The sequence below is a fragment of the Mus caroli genome, unplaced genomic scaffold (assembly GCF_978045245.1).
Source record: "Mus caroli unplaced genomic scaffold, Mus_caroli_1 scaffold_5, whole genome shotgun sequence".
NCBI lineage: Eukaryota > Metazoa > Chordata > Mammalia > Rodentia > Muridae > Mus > Mus caroli.
The window spans coordinates 36,654,568-36,677,453 of record NW_028227260.1 but is presented as its reverse complement, the minus strand read 5'-3'; the positions used below and the strand labels follow the sequence as shown (position 1 = coordinate 36,677,453).

The window sequence follows — 22,886 nt, the reverse complement described above, 5'->3', positions numbered from 1 at the left end:
CAGTATGATAGGGCTCTAACAGCAATGCTGTCATTAACAGAAGTCACAGAAAAGCTTATTGCGGTTCCTTCCACGAACAACAGCTGCACTACAGGAAATACAACCACATGACCCTCTGAACTTCATCCACATCTGTAACATCTTTACCCAGGAGAGAATAAGTCATAGATCTTTTTGGTAAGAATTCCAAGTACTTAACGTGCAGTTTCACATTACATCATCATGTTTGCTTCTTTTTCCAAATACACAAAATAATGTATTTTCTTCCAAAGTGAAATAAGCTGTCCACATTCAAAAACACAGCCTACAAAAAATTTTTCAAAGCTAGAAAAGATTATTCATGACACAATGTGATCTCCAAAGTCCAGAGTAATGAAACAAAGTCTATGTATGCATCCCGTTCGCTTTTTGATGCAGCATTAACTTTGAGGTGAAATCACAATCTTATTGTTTCAGTCAACAAGTGGACACAAATGTTTTCTACACAGTTATTACAGGAGATTAACTTGAATGTGCCAAAATATCCAACTTCAGTTGATATTTTAGCATCTTGAAGAAAATTAGAGAAGAGATTTCCTTGGTTGGTTTCTATGGCTTAAAAGGTTTAAAAAGAAAGAAAGAAAGAAAGAAAGAAAGAAAGAAAGAAAGAAAGAAAGAAAGAAAGGAAGGAAGGAAGGAAGGAAGGAAGGAAGGAAGAAAAGAAAGCCAAACCTTCAATAACAAACAGCACCACTTTCATCCCTTCTCTGTCTTGGGACATCTGCCAAGGGACCATACTTGTTGGTCTGCAGCAACTACCATTGATTCTGTTGCTATAGATGTTTCATAGGGGACCATTTCTTTAAGACTGTACCTTTCTGCTCTTCTTTCCTCCTTCCCCAGCCCCTTCCAATTCAGCTCTCTTCAGTGGTTGCTTTGGCTCTCTTCTGGTTGTGTACGAGAACTCAGTGACTGGCAGACTAGGAACTGCAAGCTTGAAACTTCCAGTTAATCTACCCATAACTAAGGATCAGTTGCTGGAAGCCATTATAGTATCAGCAACAGAGTACTGTCTGGAATTATTGCACCATCTATAAAGAAAGGTCGTCAGGGCTGGAGAGATGGCTCAGCGATTAAGAGCACTGATTGCTCTTCCAAAGGCCCCAAGTTCAAATCCCAGCAACCACATGGTGACTCACAACCATCCATAATGAGATCTGACTCCCTCTTCTGGTGCATCTGAAGACCACTAAAGTGTACTTAGATACAATAATAAAAAAATCTTTAAAAAGCCAGGCACTGGTGGTGCATGTCTTTAATCGAAGCACTTGGGAAACAGAGGCAAGAGGATTTCTGAGTTTGAAGCCAGCCTGGTCTACAGAGTGAGTTCTAGGACAACCAGGGCTATACAGAGAAACCCTGTCACAAACAAACAAAAGTAAACAAAACAAAGCAAACAAACAGAAAAGAAAGGAAGGTCGTGAGACTCCCACTGCTTTCCTTGCAGTTCGCCATCCTCTTGTAGACTCACTAGGTAACATCTACACAGGCCCACCTTTGAATGTCCACTCGTCCGTTCAGTCTCAATTATTCCAGCCTGAGAAGAGTTCTGATTATGCTCCATTCCTCTTTGCTTGTATGTTATCGGAGTCTTTGCCCTGCCTTTTAGTGGGCTTCTCTTCTTAAGCTTGGGCTCTATTTTGGAGTCTTGGTCATTGTCACTGTACCTGTCAAAGTCATTAATACCGTTCTGTCTCATAATTTCTGCTGAGGAAGAAAGATGGTTGAGGAGATCTTCATTCTGTTCCTTGTTCCCTCAGTTTCAACAACATTTTTCATATAGTTCCCTAGTTGTTCCCACAGTAGGACTAGGATTCACCCTGTATTTCACAAGCTGATTCAGACAGGCTTCGTGTGAGTTCAAGGCCAGCCTGGTTCTGTGCAAGACAACCAGAGCTACACAGTTAAACTTTGCCTCAAAAAAGGGCATATTATACTCATTGCGTCATATAGTATTTTGAGTACAAACAGCTTTGATAAACAAAACAGGGTGCCTGGAGAGATGGCTTAGCGCTTAGGAGCACACACTGCTCTCTCAGATCAGAGTTCAAATCCCTGTATCTACTTGGGGTAGCTGATCCACAACCACTTGCAAGTCCAGGTTCAGGATCTGAATCCTTTGACCTTCACAAACACCTACTAGCACACATACACAGACCCCTCCCACATGACTTAAAAATAAACAAAAAGTTGTTTGTGAAAAAAATCATATGTAAGCCAATACACAGCAGAGTCTTATGCAGCTAAAAATAAAAATAAGAATATGATATTGTTCAGCAAGATGAATGGAGCTAGAAATGATTATATCCAAGGTGAGCATAGTGCTGCAAGGCAGAGGCAGGAGGGTCTTTGTGAGTTCAAGACCAGTCTGATCTACATAGCAAGTTCCAGGACAGCCAAGCCTACACAGAAAGACACTGTTTCAAAACAAACAAACAAACAAAGTCTCAGGACAAAAAAACATGTTTTCTTTAATATGTAGAGCTTAGATCTTAATTTGTGTGTGTGTGTGTGTGTGTGTGTGTGTATGTGTACCTGTCAGTCATGAAAGCAGAAAGGGCACTATGAAAAGAGAAAAAGGAAACTAAGGGAGGGTTGAGGAGGAGAGAAGGCAAAAGAATAAAACAACAAAACCAGAAGTGGGGTTCCTGGGAACCGGAGCTGTAGGGGGAAAGCAAGGAGGCAGGGGCAGGATTGGGTGTGCAGGGACCAAGATCAGCGAACACCAGAGGATTGTGGAAATGCCATAAGGAAACTCATTACTTTATCACTTTTTGAACATGAACAAAAAGTGGTGAGGCCTGCCCTGCCCCAGCATCGCTGTAGCCATTTTGATCCATGCCTGCCAGCTATTTCATATTCTTGCTGTGACATGCCTGCCAGTCATTAACACAGAAAAATCACTTAATGCAGAGCAGGGTCATGCTGTTCAACATTATGTCCTGTATGAAGTTTGATAATCTTAAGAAATTCCATAAAGCTTTACATAGAAACCATCAAATTAAAGGTCACTATGAACTGTTAGGTCTAAAATGGCTGAGTCAGAGCTAACCACTGCGTAGTACTTCCCAAAGCTGTATGTGAGCTCATTGTAGGTTTTTTTTTTCCTTTATAAGCCTACCCCAAGAACAAACTGGTACCACAATTAGGCTCCCGAGTCCTTTTTTGTGGTCCTGAAGTTCAGTCTTGGGGTGTGCATTCAGTGAACTATTCTTGCTTAACTGAGTTCATATAGTTTGAGTGACAATTCCTGAATTAGCAGCAAATGATGCTGCAGTCTGGGGCTACAACTCAGCAGCAGTGTACTTGCCTCACATGCATGAATCAATCAATCCCCAGAACCAAAAAGAAAACAGAAGATGATATGAAGTGTGTTTGTTTGAGATGCTGGGAATCCTTCCTTGTGTTAGATCAGGACCACGGAGCCACATTGTCCACCACAAGGAGTATCTTTGTTTGCTGAATCGGGGTCTTATTACATAGCCCTGGCTACCCTGGTTCTATGTAGACCAGGCTGGCCTTGAACTCACAGAGTTCAGCTTGTGTCTGCCTCATGAATGCTGGGATTAAAGGTGTGCACCGGCATGCCTGGCTGATGTTTTTGAGACAGACCCTCATTATGTGCTCCAGGATTGCCTCTGCCTCCTGAATGCTTGCACCTCCTCCTACCTGTTATTCTTAGACAAGGTTGCTTCATCTGTCCATAACATAGACAAGGCTCTCAGGGAGGGAAATATAGTTTGAGCTGCCCATGAGCTGCAACCTTCTCAGCCTCTTGATAAGACTACCTAATGTCCTACCTAAATTATGTTAGACGATTGAGATTGGACACTGGAACAATGTTTTTAAAAAGATCAGTTTTTTTTCTTTTAGCTTATTATTTTTATTCTTTTAGTGTCAATCTTATAACATTTATTTAATTTTAATGTGTTTCCTTTTCAAAGATAGAAGTACTTTATATATATTTAGAAATACGGTAATCATTTTTCTCATTTAAACATATGCCTATTTTATGTGTATAGGTGAGTCAAATCTTTTTTAAGTTTTTTTATTAGGTATTTTCTTCATTTACATTTCCAATGCTATCCCAAAAGTCCCCCCATACCCTCCCCCCCACTCCCCTCCCCCACCCCACTCCTTCTTGGCCCTTGCATTCCCCTGTACTGAGGCATATAAAGTTTGCAAGACCAATGGGCCTCTCTTTCCACTGATGGCCAACTAGGCCATCTTCTGATTCATATGCAGCTAGAGACATGAGCTCTGGGGGTACTGGTTAGTTCATATTGTTGTTCCACCTATCGGGTTGCAGATCCCTTTAGTTCCTTGGGTACTTTCTCTAGCTCCTCCATTGGGGGCCCTGTGATTCATCCAATAGCTGACTGTGAGCATCCACTTCTGTGTTTGCTAGGCCCTGGCATAGTCTCACAAGAGACAGCTATATCTGGGTCCTTTCAGCAAAATCTTGCTAGTGTATGCAATGGTGTCAGCGCTTGGAGGCTGATTATGGGATGGATCCCCGGATATGGCAGTCTCTAGATGGTCCATCCTTTCGTCTCAGCTCCAAACTTTGTCTCTGTAACTCCTTCCATGGGTGTTTTGTTCCCAATTCTAAGAAGGGGCAAAGTGTCCACATTTGGTCTTCATTCTTCATGAGTTTCATGTGTTTTGCAGATTGTATCTTGTATCTTGGGTATTCTAAGTTTCTGGGCTAATATCCACTTATCAGTGAGTACATATCATGTGAGTTCTTTTGTGATTGGGTTACCTCACTCAGGATGATGCCCTCCAGGTCCATCCATTTGCCTAGGAATTTCATAAATTCATTTTTTTAATAGCTGAGTAGTACTCCATTGTGTAAATGTACCACATTTTCTGTATCCATTCCTCTGTTGAGGGACATCTGGGTTCTTTCCAGCTTCTGGCTATTATAAATAAGGCTGCTATGAACATAGTGAAGCATGTGTCATTCTTACCAGTTGGAACATCTTCTGGATATATGCCCAAGAGAGGTATTGCTGGATCCTCCGGTAATACTATGTCCAATTTTCTGAGGAACCGCCAGACTGATTTCCAGAGTGGTTGTACAAGCTTGCAATCCCACCAACAATGGAGGAACGTTCCTCTTTCTCCACATCCTCACCAGCATCTGTTGTCACCTGAGTTTTTGATCTTAGCCATTCTGACTGGTGTGAGGTGGAATCTCAGGGTTGCTTTGATTTGCATTTCCCTGATGATTAAGGATGTTGAACATTTTTTCAGGTGCTTCTCTGCCATTCGGTATTCCTCAGGTGAGAATTCTTTGTTTAGCTCTGAGCCCCTTTTTAAAATGGGGTTATTTGATTTTCTGGAGTCCACCTTCTTGAGTTCTTTATACATATTGGATATTAGTCCTCTATCTGATTTAGGATAGGTAAAGATCCTTTCCCAATCTTTTGGTACCCTTTTTGTCTTATTGACGGTGTCTTTTGCCTTGCAGAAGCTTTGCAGTTTCATGAGGTCCCATTTGTCAATTCTCAATCTTACAGCACAAGCCATTGCTGTTCTATTCAGGAATTTTTCCCCTGTACCCATATCTTCGAGGCTTTTCCCTACTTTCTCCTCTATAAGTTTCAGTGTCTCTGGTTTTATGTGGAGTTCCTTGATCCACTTAGATTTGACCTTAGTACAAGGAGATAGAAATGGATCAATTCACAATCTTCTACATGATAACCACCAGTTGTGCCAGCACCATTTGTTGAAGATGCTGTCTTTTTTCCACTGGATGGTTTTTGCTCAAAGATCAAGTGACCATTGGTGTGTGGGTTCATTTCTGGGTCTTCAATTCTATTCCATTGGTCTACTTGTCTGTCGCTATACCAGTACCAGTTTTTATCACAATTGCTCTGTAGTACAGCTTTAGGTCAGGCATGGTGATTCCACCAGAGGTTCTTTTATCCTTGAGATGAGTTTTTGCTATCCTAGGTTTTTTGTTATTCCAGATGAATTTGCAGATTGCCCTTTCTAATTCGTTGAAGAATTGAATTGGAATTTTGATGGGGATTGCATTGAATCTGTAGATTGCTTTTGGCAAGATAGCCATTTTTACTATATTGATCCTGCCAATCCATGAGCATGGGGGATCTTTCCATCTTCTGAGATCTTCTATAATTTCTTTCTTCAGAGACTTGAAGTTCTTATCATACAGATCTTTCACTTCCTTAGTTAGAGTCACGCCATGGTATTTTATATTATTTGTGACTATTGAGAAGGGTGTTGTTTCCCTAATTTCTTTCTCAGCCTGTTTATTCTTTGTGTAGAGAAAGGCCATTGACTTGTTTGAGTTAATTTTATATCCAGCTACTTCACCGAAGCTGTTTATCAGGTTTAGGAGTTCCATGGTGGAATTTTTAGGGTCACTTATATATACTATCATATCATCTGCAAAAAGTGATATTTTGAATTCTTCCTTTCCAATTTGTATCCCCTTGATCTCCTTTTGTTGTCGAATTGCTCTGGCTAGGACTTCAAGTACAATGTTGAATAGGTAGGGAGAAAGTGGGCAGCCTTGTCTAGTCCCTGATTTTAGTGGGATTGCTTCCAGCTTCTCACCATTTACTTAAAAAGATCGTTTTAATTGACAGCTTTAAGCTGGATCATCAAAGTAAAGAAAATTAGCTGATCTGCATTCCTTTCTTGGTGTTGAGGGTTACTGATTGAGGCCACACCATGTTCTGGTTTTAGAACTAACCAACCAAGAAGTGTTAGAAACCTCTTCATCGACTAGTCTCCCATCCCTGGTCACTGTCAGCTTCTCAGTTCCTCTTTGTATACAGCCAAGGTGGGTAAATAGTTTGTGGTCACCCCTCCCAAATTTTAATATAGAACATTCTAGCCCCTTAGGTCCAGGAGACAATATTTGTCAATTTCTAACAGGCCGTGCTGCTTAAGGAATTTATTCCAAGAGAAAGCCTTCACTTTGTGTGTTAGGGGGGAGGGAGGTTTGAGACAAGGTTTCTCTGTGTATCCTTGGCTGTCCTGGAACTCACTTTGTAGACCAGGCTGGCCTCAAACTCAGAAATCTGCCTGCCTCTGCCTCCCGAGTGCTGGGATTAAAGGCGTGTGCCACCACGCCTGGCTAAGCCTTTACTTTTTGTCTGCAATCTGAACAGCTCACTAATTCTTCTATTTGAAGAGACCTCTCCATATCAGAGGCTTAGTGTAGCTGTCTCTCTTGCCTCCCTCTGCTTCTCCTCCCTCCCCATTCATTCTCTTCCTTGTTGTTTCAGTCTCACTGGAGAGCAGATTTTCCTGGAAAGAATGTAATTCTAACCATCATCTCCCAAGCACCATTCCACTGTAAGGCATTCTAACCCTTAATTTCCCAGAGCAGTATCTCTGAAGCAAGCACTGCTACAATTACATAAACACAGAGGAGCTCTACTTCCTAATAAGGGACTCCAGAGTTTTCCCAAGGAGCATTCAAGGCTCTTGAACACATGGATCCAGGTTATGTTTACAGCCTCATCTCCCATGTGCTCTGTGTTTTTGGAAAACTGCATATTGTCCTGATTCCTTAAGGGACTCCTGTGTTCTGTGTGTGCCTCTTTAGCAGGCTGGAATGAAATGGATAGATTTTAACACTTTGTACCTATGTGATGACCATATGCACTTGGTGAACTCTTTTTAGAGACAGGGTTTCTCTGTGTAGCCCTGGCTGTCATGGAACTCACTCTGTAGACCAGGCTGGCCTCAAACTCAGAAATCCACCTGCTGCTGCCTCTCAAGTGCTGGGATTAAAGGCGTGTGCCACCATGCCCAGCCTTGATGAACTCTTTAAAGGATGTAGAAATGGGGTCTTGAGCTGGGTGTGGTGTCCCAGCACTCAGGAGGCAGAGGCAGGTGGATTTCTGAGTTCAAGGCCAGCCTTGTCTACAGAGTGAGTTCCAGGACAGCCAGGGTTACACAAGGGCTACACAGAGAAGCCCTATCTCGAAAAAAAAAATGGGGTCTCAGGAAGGCTAGGGATCAATTTTTCTTTGGGAAAGACACTAGGCTTATAAAATGAAGAGATAAGCATAAGCACTTGGTAGTGACCATGAGTGGAATTAGTTTGCTCTATGACAATGAGGAATGGATGAGGAGCGCTCTTAGTATGTGCACTATTATTTTATTCTTTTCTTGAGATGTAAATGATACACTTTATAGAACTGTTGGAAAACAGATAATAACAGAACCCATCAATTAGAGCAGCCTACCCATTTCTGAGATTTGCTGATGCCCACATAGTGGTGAGTGAATTAAAACAGGTCAAAACAGGGCAATAGTTTTAAAGGTTCCATCTTACTCTGGCTTCCTTGGGCACCTCCAGGCTCAGTCTCCAAATGCTAGCATTACAGGTATTGGCTACCATGCCTGGATTGACTTTTAAAATGCTATCAAAAGTTCACAAGTTATAAATATATACCTCTATAACTGTTTCCAAAGCAAACACATTTGTCTGGCTAGAAACCAAATTAGGAAAGAAAACATTCCTAGTGTCCTATACCCCACATTGATGTCCTATTCCCAGCCAGGTGCAGTCATTGTTGGGACTTATAAAAACCTAGATGAGTTTTGTCTGCTATTTGAATTTTATCTAAATAGAATCATCCAGAGAGTACTCCTTTGTGTCTGCCTTTCCCCCATTCTCCATTATCAGTTCATTAATCATCCATCTGGTTGCATGAGAATGTAAATTATTCACTATTATTGCTGTATAGTGATTTATTGCCTAAATATAATGGGGCATAAAACATTCTCATCATTGATAAAATAATAAGACAAAATTAGTGAGAATATAAAAATTCTTGACTAGCATAATTCATCATGTTAATATAACTAATGAATACACAAGTCTCCACTCTAAAAGTAGATAGTTTACTTTCTCATTAGAAATAATAAAAAAAAAGAATCTACAAAATTGACTACACAGAGGGTGTAAAGTAAGTCTGAACAAACTGCAAAGAGTGAAAGAGCACAGAGTATAGTCTCTGACCATCATGAGATAAAGTGAGAAATGATGCCAAAAACTAGAAGTCACTGTGTGCTTTGAAACTAAGAACTATATTTCTATTTCACCTTATGTTTTATGGTATGAGTGTTTTGCCTATGTGTATGTTTGTGTGCATGCTAGATATCTGGAGAGGGCATGAGAGTACAATGGACCCCCTGGTACTGGAGTTAAGGTTGTCAGCCAGCATGTGGGTACAGGGAACCAAACCTGGGTCCTCTGGAGGAGAAGTATGTGTTCTCAACCTCTAAGCCCCAAGAAATATATTTCTAAATATAACTTGCTGTTCAAAGAAGAAATAAAACAGATATTTGAAAACATTTTGGGCTGAGTTATAAATGAAATCATGATATAAGAAAATTTGTGGGATATGAAATCCAAGCAGGCCTTTTTTTTTTTTTTTTTTTTTTTTTGGTGGGGTCAAAATTGACAAGCTGATTCTAAAATAGCCTTGAATACCAAAAACATTTAGGGAATGAACAAAATTGAAGAAGTCATGCTATTTGATACTTACTGTAAAGCACAGATCTCAAGAATGTGGTTTGGACTAGATGGGTCCACAGATCAATGAGCCAGAATAGAGGGTACAGAATTAGATCCACACACATTTGGCCAACTGATTTTAAATAAAAGCATCAAGATAACTTAGCAGAGGAAGAAAAAAATCTTTTCAACAAATGGTGGTGGAACAAACAATTGGACAGCGATATGGAGATGAATGAACCCTGATTAATAGTGTCTATGAAAAATAACTGAAATGTATCGCCAATTTACATGTAAGAGCTTAAATGACAAAAATATCTAGAAATGATAAAAAAATCATTTGACACTTTGTTAGGACAAAAACAACCCAAACCATGAAGCACCAATACACTGGATTTATCAAAATTAACATCTTCTTCTCAAGATACTGTTAAGAAAATGAAAAGCAAAACCATAGCCTTGGGTAAGGGATTTGCAAAGCAACAAAGCTAGTGAAGGACCTACGTTCACAATATAGAAATGACTTGGGCCTGGGGATGGAGTTGAACTGCTATAGCAATTGCCTAGCAGGCCCAAAGCCCTGCTTCAGTCCTCAGCATTGTGTAAACGAGGTGTGCTGGTTTATATCTGTAAGCCTAGGACAGTGATTGGAGGCAGGAGGATCAGCAATTATTATCCTCATACACACAAGGAGGACGATGCCAACCTGGGCTACTCGAGAAACCAGTCTTAAAAAAAAAAAAAGAAAGAAAAGAAAAAAAATAGCTTTTAAAATAAGATTAAATATGTCTTTGTAAATGCCTAACAAGCCAAATCTTAAGTATTTATACAATAGAAATAAAAACATGGATTAACACAAAGACTTGTATGCAAATCTGCATAACAGCTTTGTTTGTAATGGGGTAGACCGGGAAAAGACCCAAGTGTCCATCAACTGATGAATGAATGGGCAAATTTTACTATCTATACAAATGCAATAAGGAAGTACTAATATATTCAACCAATCCATAATATGAATGAAACTCAAAAGCATTGTATTGAGTGAAACTTCGGTGGTTATAAACGACTGGCATATTTATACATTTTGAAAGAGGCAAAATTATTAGCAGTAGCTTCCAGATTGAGGAGGGAGGATAGAATACATAGGGCACAAGAGAATGTTGTGGAGGTGATTAAATTATTGTACATCATGACTGTGGTAGTTACATGATTATATACAGGTGTCGATACTGTGGAATTTAGGCATGGAGAGAATGCCTGTAAATCCTGGCACTAAGGAGGCTGTGGAATAATACCAGCTGAGTCTTTGGGCTACATGAAACTGTTTCTTTTTCATGAAACTGTTTCTTTTTCTTTTTCTTTTTTTCTTTTTTTTCTTTTCGAGACAGGGTTTCTCTGTGTAGCCCTGGCTGTCCTGGAACTCACTCTGTAGACCAGGCTGGCCTGGAACTCAGAAATCAGCCTGTGTCTGCCTCCTGAGTGCTGGGATTAAAGGTGTGCGCCACCTGTCTTAAACGCAAAAAAAAAAAAAAAAAAAAAAAAAAAAAACCGAAAGATCCCAAACTACAAATCATGTATACCAAACAAAAGCTTTTAGAACTTTACCGCTAAGACAATAAACAAACAAACAAACAAATAAATAAAGGGAGTCCCTCCCCACTTCTCCTCCCCGCAAAGAGACATCTTGGTGGTGGCGGTGGTGTTCTTATATCAATCAGGGCAGAGCAAGTGACAGTCCTTTGTTCATCTTAGCTTGATGCCTGGCTTGGTGTCCGAAGCTGTTTTCTGCCTAGGACACAGAAAAATCAGATCAGATCAAATCCAGGCAGGGCAGGACAGGGGGAGGAAGACAGAGGCTTGTATTCCACCATGCCGCATGGTGCAGGTGGGAAAAGACACCCACAGGCCTACCCTTTGCCCTATTGGGTCTCACACACACAGAGCCACCCCACCACCACCCCGACCCCCGCCTATCACCACTTAGTGCAGTAAGGAAGTGGGAAGACAGAGTGACAGACTGCCATGCCACGCACAGACCTGCTCTCCAGAGCAGGGCACAGGCAGGCCATAGACACGCGCCCCGGGGCCTGCCAGCCACATGCCCAATCTGCAACAGGAGCCACCACAGTGTGCAAGTATGTGGTGGACCGATGGAAGAGAAAGAGAAGTGGGGCAGCTTGAGCACTGTGAAGAAAGATGGGTCTGAAGACCTGAGGGTGGAGAGGAGTAGCCTGCTGTGAGTGGCCCGCCCCACTGGGTGGGGCCATAGTGAGGTCCTAGCCTGAGCTGCTGCTGAGGCCACATCTGTGCACCAGTAGGGGTTTCTGTCGATGCCCGTGGCTTATGTTACCACTGTAGAACAAGGGGCTGTCCCTGGGTGGGGCAGTAGCTAGGGACCATGTAGATGGTTAGGGGCTGTGCAGAACTGGCCCCACTCTTCGATAGCTGCAGGTCTGGAGAGCTGGCCCCACTTCTCAACAGCAGCAACACTATAGGGAGAGTAGGCCCCGAGCCTTGCCCAGACAGCACAGTGGAGTGGTGGTGATGGTAGTGTGTGTGTGTGTGTGTGTGTGTGTGTGTGTTGGCCCTAAGGAGGTGAGTATGAAAGAGCTGGCAGTGGGCAAAGCTGCCCACAGGGTCCTAATGAGAGAGGACAGTATAACAGAGCTGCTGCCTGGACAGTATAACAGAGCTGACCCTGCTGGTACAGATGCAGGTAAGGCTGCCCCAAGGATGTGAGCATGGGAGAGCTGGCCTCACCACTCCTTTGCCATGAAGTAGCTTGGGCAGGGGGAGATGCCTTCTGGCCCCTTGCCCTTTACCACTGGAGGCAGTCGGGAGAACTGACCTGGTCGTGAGATCAGGTGAGCTGGCCCTGCCACTCACTGCTGCTCACTGGCTGCAGTACAAGAGAGTGTGAGCCCTGCACCTTGCCTGGACAGCACAATAGAGCTGGCTCTGGTAGAAGGGGCACAGGTGGGGTAGCCTTGAGGGTAAGAGTGCAGGAGATCTTGTGCCACCCCCTGTCAGCTGTGAGGTGGTGTGAGTGTGGGCATGATGTCTTTCCCCACCTCACCACCTGCCTTGGTTGGAAGAGTTGGCCCTAAGGGCATGAGTGCAGGAGGAAGCCGGACACTTTGCCTGGGCAAAGTGGACCTGACCCAGATGGCAAAGTCACAGGTGAGACAGCCCTGAGGGTATAGGAGCAGAAGAGGTGTCCCAGCCCATCAAAGGCTGCAGCACTTGGGAGAGCTGGCCCCATGCCTCGACTGGGCAGCACAGTGGAGCTGGCTCTGGAGGTGTGGGTGCAGGTAAGCTGACCCTGAGGGCATGAGAGCAGGAGAGCTGACCCGGCCTTCTGCTGATGGCAGCAGTGGCTGGCCTAACCGGAACAATGCTGGAGAGTTCACCATGATACGGGAGAGCAGGTGAGCTGACTCAGCTCACCTACTACCCAGATCCAGGGCTTCAGGATCACTATGACACAGGGCAGCAACAGAATAATGGGGAGGAATCCCAGTGAGGATCCAGTATAGATAGATGGGTGCCCCAGGAGCCAGAGACCTTAGACCAGACCAAAGAATCATTACAAAGAACATTTGCAAGATGTGGCTGGAGGGTATACTGTGGGATGCACTGACTACTACAGCTTCCACCATGAGATCCTTTCCTATGCTTTCTTTTTGGTTGTGTATGTGCATGTCATTTTGTCGGGGTGGACTGCAAGAATAAAGGGTGGATATGAGGGGGCAGGGAAATGAGCAGAACTGGGGTGCATGATGTGAAACTCATAAAGAATCAATAAAAAGATTTTAAAAAGGTTTACAAAAATGAATTTTAAGGCTTATGAAAACTATACCTCAATAAACCCAGTTTAGAAACCAGAAGAGCTGGGAATAAGCCATCAAATCATCTGTCTCAAGAAGCTGAAAAGAGCCGGGGCAGTGGTGGTGCACATCCTTAATCCCAGCACTTGGGAGGCAGAGGCAGGCAGATTTCTGAATTTGAGACTAGCCTGGTCTACACAGTGAATTCCAGGACAGCTAGGGCTGTATAGAGAAACCCTGCCTCGGAAAAAAAAATAAAAAAAAAATAAAACAAAACAAAAAGCTGGAAAGAGAGATGGTTCAGCATTTAAGAGCACTTGTTTTTTATAGAAGACCTGGGTTCTGTTCCAGGATCTACGCAGTTTAGAAATATCCATGACTCCTGTTGTAGAGGATTCAAGACTATTCTCTGACCTCCGTGGGCAAAGCATTAATAAAATAAATAAATCTAGATTTTAAAGAAACTATAAAAACCCTGCTAAATCACAATGTGTTGTTTGGCTTTCACTGGTTGTCAACTTGAATACATCTGGAATTAACTAAAACCCAAATGATTTGGCACACCTGTGATGGATTTTTTTTTCTTAATAAAATCATTTGAAGTGGGATAACCTACTTCTACTTTGGATCTTTGAGGTAGGAAGATCCACCTTTAATTGAGACCATACCTTCAGCTGGAAGCCTATATAAAAGATATAGAAGGGGGAATCTCTCTCTCTCTCTCTCTCTCTCTCTCTCTCTCTCTCTCCTCCCTCCCTCTCTCTCCCACCCCCCATTCTTGCTAGCAAGTGAATTCCTTCTCTGGAATTCAGAGCCCACTTCTTCAGGATTCTTGTGTACACTGAAGACAATCTGAGACACCCAGCCTTGTGGACTGGACAACTACTAGATCCTTGGTTCTTCTACAATGTAGACAGCCATTGCTGGATTAGCTGGATCACAGCCTGTAAGTCATTCTAATAAATGCGCGTGCGCGCACGCACACACACACACCCACACACACACACACACTGCATTCCTTCAGAGAACCCTAACATGGGAGTAAATTCCTCTTTTGTGAAGTTATGGGCCTCTCTCTTGAGGAGCACCTTTTAAACATCAAATGTCCTTGTCTGAATCAATCATTTCATTGAGGGGTATCACAACTGGTAACTGTTGAATCTGATCATTCTAGTATTCTTATTAGTGATCACTCTTTCAAATGAGAAGGAAGTTTCCACTGTACTACCTCAGGGATTTGGCTTACCTGAAATTTGACTCCAGCTGGGAAAACACAGAACCGCTTGATGAATCTCCTTTAATGAAGCTAATTTCCCCCGAGAATATATTGCTTTGGCATTGTTCAGTCAGACTTTCCCTCAGCTCATCAGTTTTAGAAAATACATACAAATTCTCTCCCAAGCCAAACTATGGCTTTGGGTGCTATTTTTCTTTGAGACACTGTCTTTCTAAATAGCCCTGGCCATCCTGGAACTCACTGTATAGTCCAGGGCAGCCTCAAGCTCAGAAACCCATCACCCTCTGCCTCTGAAGTGCTGGGATTAAAAGCATGCACCATCATGCCAAGCACTGGGTGTTATTTTAAAAACTGCTTTGGGTATGGCATTGACACCAAAACAGACATGCAAACCATGAAACAAAATAGAAGACCCAAACATGAGTATATGTGACTCTAGCCACCTAATATTTGACAAGATGTCAAGCATAAAGAAAAGATAAATGAAATAAGAACAACTAGGAAACGCTTCAAGATTTTTATTGTTCCTAGCAATCAGGGAAATGCACATTAAAACAACTTTGAGATTTCATCTTACCCCAGTCAGAATAGCTGATTAACAAAGCGAACAAAAAATGCTGGCCTGGTTCTGGAGAAAATAAAAGCCTCTTGCAGAGCAGTGGTGGCGCACTCCTTTAATCCCAGCACTTGGGAGGCAGAGGCAGGCAGATTCCTGGGTTTGAGGCCAGCCTGGTCTACTCCAGAGTGAGTTCCAGGACAGCCAGGGCTACACAGAGAAACCCTCTCTTGAAAAACTGAAAAAAGAAAAGAAAAGAAAAGAAAAGAAGAGAAAAAGCCTCATTTGCAGTTGGTGGAATTGCAAAGTGGTGCGCGCGCGCACGCGCACACACACACACACACACACACACACACACACACACACACACACACACAGAGTCCCAAGGAAGTTTATCAGATACTGCTGCTGCTTCCCAGCCTGGCCTCCTACTTTGCATCATCATCAGTGGGCAGCTCACAGCAGCAGGAATCTGCAGGTGGCATGGAAGAAGTGTTGCTAGTGCATCTCAATGATAGCCTCCCTGAACTCCAAAACTCGTGGGGCACTTGAGCTCAGCTCAGGAGCTGTGGATGACACAGCTGATTTCTCTTTAGGAAAGCTTTTCCAACTAGCAAGGAGTCAAAAATGTTCTTGTGATACAAACCATTTCTAGACCAGAGAATAAAATTCCAGTTAACTTATTGTAGATGATACCCACATTGGAAAAGTTTATTATGACAGAAAGAAAAGTGTAAACTGATTTCATCAGGGAATATCTGACAAACTATGAAATCAAATATTAGAAAATTAAAGTGTAATGGGGTATTAAAAATTGTCATTACCATATGAGGTTTATGTAGGTAATTCAAGTGTGGTAAAAGTATAATACACATTTAAAAATATGGACATTCAATATGTTTCACAAAATTATTTGTTGGCATTAGGCATCCATTTTTTTTGTTTTGGGATCCATTCTTTTAAAAAATGTTATATTTATTTATTTTAGTATATGTGTGTGCATGTGTGTATGTACATATTTGGAAGTCAAAAGGCAATTAGGTCAAGTCATTTCCCTCTACCTTATATTCCCAGGTCTTAAACTCAGGGCATCAGGATTGGCAGAAAGCACCTTTACCATCTAAGTTATCTTGCCAGCCTTAAACATTCACTATTGAGTGAGATCTCCTAGCATTCCTGGAACAGAGAAAAAATTTAACTTGGCAAATGATTTGCATAGGAGATATACAGAAACACACTTGAGGATGAACTATGTGAAGCACTCCCTGAGAAGGCTAGGCTGATTCCATGACAGGCTTCAAATTGGTAGTTCAGGAGACTAGGTCTAAATCTCTATTTCTAGGAACTGGGCAGTTCCAGGCATGCCCAGGCCTCAGAAGCTGCCCTGCCACCTGGCCTGAGGCAAGGACAATGGATCCCAGCAGTTTCCAGACTTCCTCAGCGACTTCCTCAGTAACAGTTTCCAGACCTCCCCAGCCAGTTTCCAGCCCCACACTCCCATAATGGAATGTCCATAGAGATGGACCCAACAGATTAACATGGAGGTCACCTACTCTGACATTCCCTAATGTTCTTTAAATCAGTGTGCAAGCTCACTTGGCTGTCTATGGGAGACCCCAGCATGCTGGACTTTTGTAGACTAAAACACACTGTTTGTTATTTGAGTCCAGGGTATCATTCTTCAGTGAATCATGGACCTCATTTAGGAACTCATCCTAGGATTCGCTGGAGACCTCCTGACCCAAATAGTAGAATGTTTTTCTGATTGGCAAGTCCAGAAACCCAGTTGTTTTTTTTTTTGTCTTGTACATATCTGTGTTCTGTTTCAGATTTAAATCTGTTTTGGGTTTAATCTGGAGGCTGAAAGGAACAAAGCAGACTCTATTTTGTCACTCAGCATAGGACAATGGAGGATGATGCTCCTGACCTCCCTATTGGAAGCTGGAGAACTTTCTAGTTCTTATCTGGCTTCTGAATGGGGTCTATGGGCTTCCTATGAGCATGAGGAAGACCATCTGAGACAGACTTTCAGTTTGTTTTTGTTTTCTCTGGAATGCCCTTCTGTGTTTGTCTGTTTGTACGTTTTATTTTCTCTTACAATTTTTTCTTTGATTCCTAGGATGGGACAGGCACAAAGCACCTCAATGAACCATTTTAAGGACTTCCCCTCAGTCACAGAAGACTTGGGTCTGGTTGTTCATCCCTGCAAACTATCTTTTGCAGGAATGAATGGCCTACTTATAAAGTAGGATGGCCCAACAAGGGGACTTTCCATCTTCCTATCACTTACAGGGTGAAGGTTTAGTTTATGAAGCCTAGAGCCACCCAGACCAAGTGCTATAGGACTAGCTGCTCCCCAACCTTCTTCCTCTGCAGGAGGGTCAACCTTGGCCCCTTGCTTTGCTCTCCTTTTCTACTCCTGAGGGGGATCTCTGTCCTGTTTCTTATGTTCCTGCTCCTGCCCAGCCAGCACAGGCATAGGGAGCAACCCCTGATGCCCCCAACTCCACTTGGAGCCCACCTTACATTTGGACCATTCTGCACAGAGGACCGACTCTACTCTGGTCTTACCCCTCTGGGCTACAGGACCCCTAGATGCTCAGGGGAGACAGTTCATGGCATATGTGTCATTTGCCACTAGTGATCTTTACAATTGGAAGTTGCAGAACTCATTTTTAGAAAGCCCATCAGCTCTCACAAGTCTTCTAGATTCAATCATGCTGGCTTACTTGCCCACCTGGGATGACTGCCAGCAATTGGGAGGATCACGGGAGCCTCCTGGAAATTGGTTCCCGAAGCAAATGGGCTCCCCATTCAAGTTCAGGATGATATCTATGCAGCCTTTCCTTTGACTCGACCCGACTTGGATTCTAACACTACTGAAGGCTCTGAGTCTACTGCCAGATTCTGTTGGGGAGGGCGGTTCCAAGAGACCACCAGACCACCCATTGATTTATCTCAGGTAAGCCAGGTGACACAGGGACAGAATGAGAGCCCCAGAGAACATCTAGAAAGACTTTTTGAAGCCTATAGAACCTACACTACTTTTGACCCAGAAGCCAGAGAGCACCAGTCAGCTGTGAGCCTGGCTTTTGTTAACCAAGCTGCCCCTGATATCTGTTGGAAGCTTCAAGCACAAAATGGCTTTGCAGCCTGCCTCTGACACCCAAAAGCCAGCCTCTATTTGTCTTTGAATGGCAAGACATGGAGAGAGGCTTCAAGGGACAAGTGACTTGGATGCTCCTGCCTCAAGGATTCAAAAACTCACCCAACCACCTTTGAGGAGGCACTGCATAAGGACTTAGGTGAGTACCAGCAGGCCCACCCCCAAATCTATTGTGGTCCCCCAACTTGGAGACATGCCCAAATGCCACATGAGACCTGCTATAAGAGCAGAGTTAACATAGCTACTGAGTGTCTGCTAAGAAGGCCCAGCTTTGTCAACTTGAGATCACCTATCTGGAGTACATATTCAACCGGGGCAGGGTGAAGGGGTGACCAATGCATGCTGTTGGAGGCCCAGAAGCAAACCATTTTTAGCATCCCAGTCCCATCAACCTGAAGGCAATTTCTGAGATCTGCTGGGTTCTGTAGACTTTGGGTGTCAGGGTTCACTGAGATAGCCAAACCGTTGTATGAGGCCACCAGGGGACAAGAAGAGAATGGACCCTGTCTTAGTCAGGGTTTCTATTCCTGCACAAATATCATGACCAAGAAGCAAGTTGGGGAGGAAAGGGTTTATTCAGCTGACACTTCCATACTGCTGTTCATCACCATTGAAGTCAGGACTGGAACTCAAGCTGGTCAGAAAGCAGGAGCTGATGCAGAGGCCATGGAGGGATGTTCTTTACTGGTTTGCTTCCCCTGGCTTGCTCAGCCTGCTCTCTTATAGAACCAAGACTACCAGCCCAGAGATGGCACCACCCACAAGGGGCCTTTCCCCCTTGATCACTAATTGAGAAAATGCCTTACAGCTGGATCTCGTGGAGGCATTTCCCCAACTGAAGCCATTTCTCTGTGATAACTCCAGCCTGTGTCAAGTTGACACAAAACTAGCCAGTACAATTGACCCCTTGTCAACTTGACACACAAACACATCACTAGTAAGCCTCAACCCTTAGTTTCTTATTCATCCCTAAGATCTAAATAATTTTAAAAGTCCCACAGTCTTTGCAAAATCTTAAAATTTCAATCTCCTTAAAATATCCAGTCTCAAGCCGGGCGTGGTGGCGCACGCCTTTAATCCCAGCACTCGGGAGGCAGAGGCAGGCGGATTTCTGATTTCGAGGCCAGCCTGGTCTACAAAGTGAGTTCCAGGACAGCTAGGGCTATACAGAGAAACCCTGTCTTGAAACCCCCCCCCCAAAAAAAAGAATAAATAAAATCTAAAAAAAAAAGTAAAAAAAAAAATATCCAGTCTCTTTTAAAATCTAAAGTCTTTTTACAGTTAAAAGTCTCTTAACTGTGGGATCCACTAAAATATTTTCTTCCTTCAAGAGGGAAAAATATCAGGGCACAGTCACAATCAAAAGCAAAAATTAAACCCCAACTGTCCAGTGTCTGAGATCCAACTCACAATCTTCTGGGCGATCCTCCAAGGACTTGGGTCACTTTTCCAGCCGTGCCCTTTTTAGCACACATCTTGTCTTCTAGGCTCCAGCTGCTGTACTCCACTGCTGTTGCTGTTCTTGGTGGTCATTCATAGTCCTGGCATCTCTAAAATACTGCATGACCCCTTAAGTCCTGGGCCAACAATTGCAACTGAGGCTGCACATTCACCAATGGCCTTCGATGGCCTCTCACAGTGCCGAGCCTCAGCTGCTCTGCATGACCCCTTCATGCTTTCAAAACCAGTACCACCTGGCTGACTCTTACTCATTACCAAGTCCAGCCACAGCACAATGTACAACTTTGGCTAGCTCTGGAACACAGCCTCTTTGTGCTTTCAGGAAACACTTTCCAGAAGATGTCACCTCAATGATGCTGGTCTCTTCTTCACCGCTAATTTCTTAGCTCCAGCTAACCAGCATCAATAGTCCCAGTAATGCAAAGTTTTCTCTTTAGTAGTTCTGGTATCTTGTTAATCACAGCTGATTCTTCAGCCCCAGCTAACCAGAACCACAGAATCTTCACAATCAAAATAGCAATGCCTTGATAAGAGTCTTTAATCTTCCCTCTTAAATTTTACAAGCCAGGCCTCCATCTTCTGCACTGTTCTCAACATTATCTTTCAAGCTCCTACACAACATCCCACAGAGCTCTTAACACCAAATGGATCTTTGAGCCCAAAGTTCCAAAGTCCTTCCACAGTCCTCCCCAAATCATGGTCAGGTTGTCACAGGAATACCCCACTATGCTGGTACCAATTTGTCTTAGTCAGGGTTTCTATTCCTGCACAAACATCATGACCAAGAAGCAAGTTGGGGAGGAAAAGGTTTATTCAGCTTACACTTCCACACTGCTGTTCATCACCAAAGGAAGTCAGGACTGGAACTCAAGCAGGTCAGGAAGCAGGAGCTAATGCAGAGGCCATGGAAGGGTGTTTCTTACTGGCTTGCTTCCCCTGGCTTGCTCAGCCTGCTCTCTTATAGAACCCAAGACTACCAGCCCAGGGATGGTCCCACCCACAAGGGGCCTTTCCCCCTTGATCACTAATTGAGAAAATGCCTTACAGTTGGATCTCATGGAAGCATTTCCTCAACTGAAGCTCCTTTCTCTGTGATAACTCCAGCTGTGTCAAGTTGACACAAAACTAGACAGTAAAGACCCCTGATATGGACATGGCTTTTAAGAGTCTAGGAAGAGCCTTATTGGAGGTGCTGGCCTTGGCCCTCCTGGACATTCGCAAACCTTTCCATCTGTATGTGAATCAGAGAAAGGGGATAGCAAAGGAGGCCCTCACCCAAATCTTGGGACCATGGAAAAGACTTTTGGTTTATTTATCTAAGAAGCTGGACCTGATGGACCAAGGATGGCCAGTTTGCCTTCGGATCATAGCTGCTACTGCCCTGCTAGTCAAGGATGCTGACAAAATAACCATGGGGCAGGAACTTGTTATTCCCCACCCCCATTCTATTGAGGGGACCCTCAAGGATCCATCCAGCTGGTGGCTGTCCAAGGTCAGATAGCTGCTGCACTTTCAGGCTCTACTTTTGAATCCCCCCTGCATATCAGATAACCCATCATCTGCCCTAAACCCAGCCACATTGCTACCTGACCCATCCTTAGGCATGTAGCATGATTGCTTTATAGTTCTGGGGCACATCCAGAACATCATGCTAGACTTGATTGACAGACCATGGCCAGATGCAGAATGTATCTACTTCACAGAATGGGAGCAGCTTCATCCAGAATGGAATCAGGTATGCAGGGGCAGTGGTGATGGATTTGGGCTCTAACCCTTCTAAATCACTTTTATCTTTGCTGCCCTATTACCTTCTGGGCAGCCCCTCCCATAGGGCAGCTTTCCCTTCCCACCTACATGTTGGATGGTTTTTCTTCTGCAGCTCTAAATCTGATCTGTCTCGGCCATTGGCTCTTTATTGATTAATTGAAAACCAACCGGGAGAAGGACCTTCAGCATTTGGACATGCAGATTCCAGATTTGGGGTGGGGGGTCAGATTAATTCAAAGCACTAGAACCAATTCCCAACAGGCCTTGACCAAATTAACCTATGAAACTGGCAGTGTCTGGGTGTCTCTCCTACCTTATGCCTTATATAGGGCTAGGAACACCCCCTAAGCTTTAGGTCCCCCCCCCCTGCCTTTTTTTTGAGATCCTGGATGGGAAGCCCCTTCCCATGTTGCCTAGCCTCCAGTCTGATATCTTAGCTGAGTATGACTAACGTAAAATTTTAAAATCCTTAGAAGCCCTCCATAGGGTCCAGAAGCAACTCTGGCCTGCCATCTGCCAGGTTTATGAGTCTGCTCCTCCTCCTAATCCCCATTGCTTTGAACCAAGTGACGAAGTCTGGATTAAGACACATAGCCACAAGATTCCAGAACCTCTCTGGGAAGGGCCCCACACTGTGATCCTGACCATGCCTACGGCTGATAAGGTGAATAGGATCAGGACTTGGATACACCACTCCCACATTAAGCCTGCCAGTGAAAAAGTATAAAAAAGGAAAATTCTAGGCCTTTAGGCCCAGGCTTGAGAATGTGACCTCTGTGACTCAAAGCTTCAAGGTATGCTTCCTGGGTTCAAGGAGTATTCATTCAAAGAAAGTCATCCTGACCCATCCTGACCATTGCTGGAACCCGCTATGCAAATGTGCTATTGTTAGGGGCTCTTAGAAACTGTCTTGAGAGATAACCTGAACAATTACCAGGTATTCCTTGTGACTCTTGTGACTTTGCACTTCCTTGTGACTCTTAACTGGTATCTTTGGTATTTTCCAACAACGCCCTCCCCACTTCCTTGAGTTGTGGTTTCTTCCTTTAAATACCCTCTTACTCAGCTACTCGGGGTGCCACGGTCCTCTACCCCTGAGTGGTGTATGACTGTGGGCCCCAGAGCACTCTTGAAATAAAAAATCCTCTTGCAGTTTGCAACAAGACCATTTCTGTGAGTGATTTGGGGTGTCGCCTCTCCTAAGTCAGAACGTCGGGGAGTCCTCATGTTGTGGGTCTTTCACCAGCAGAGATGATCCAGCAGTTGAGGTCCCAGTGGAGGAGACTTCTAGGTGAACTGCCACAGAAAGGATGGAAGGTCAC

At 43.7% G+C, this 22,886-nt stretch overlaps 1 pseudogene; it reads right to left on the bottom strand.

Annotated features, from left to right (window-relative positions):
* Positions 1–436: 436 nt before the first annotated feature.
* On the bottom strand, positions 437–2,879 carry LOC110286380 (lamina-associated polypeptide 2-like; annotated as a pseudogene).
* Positions 2,880–22,886: the final 20,007 nt, after the last annotated feature.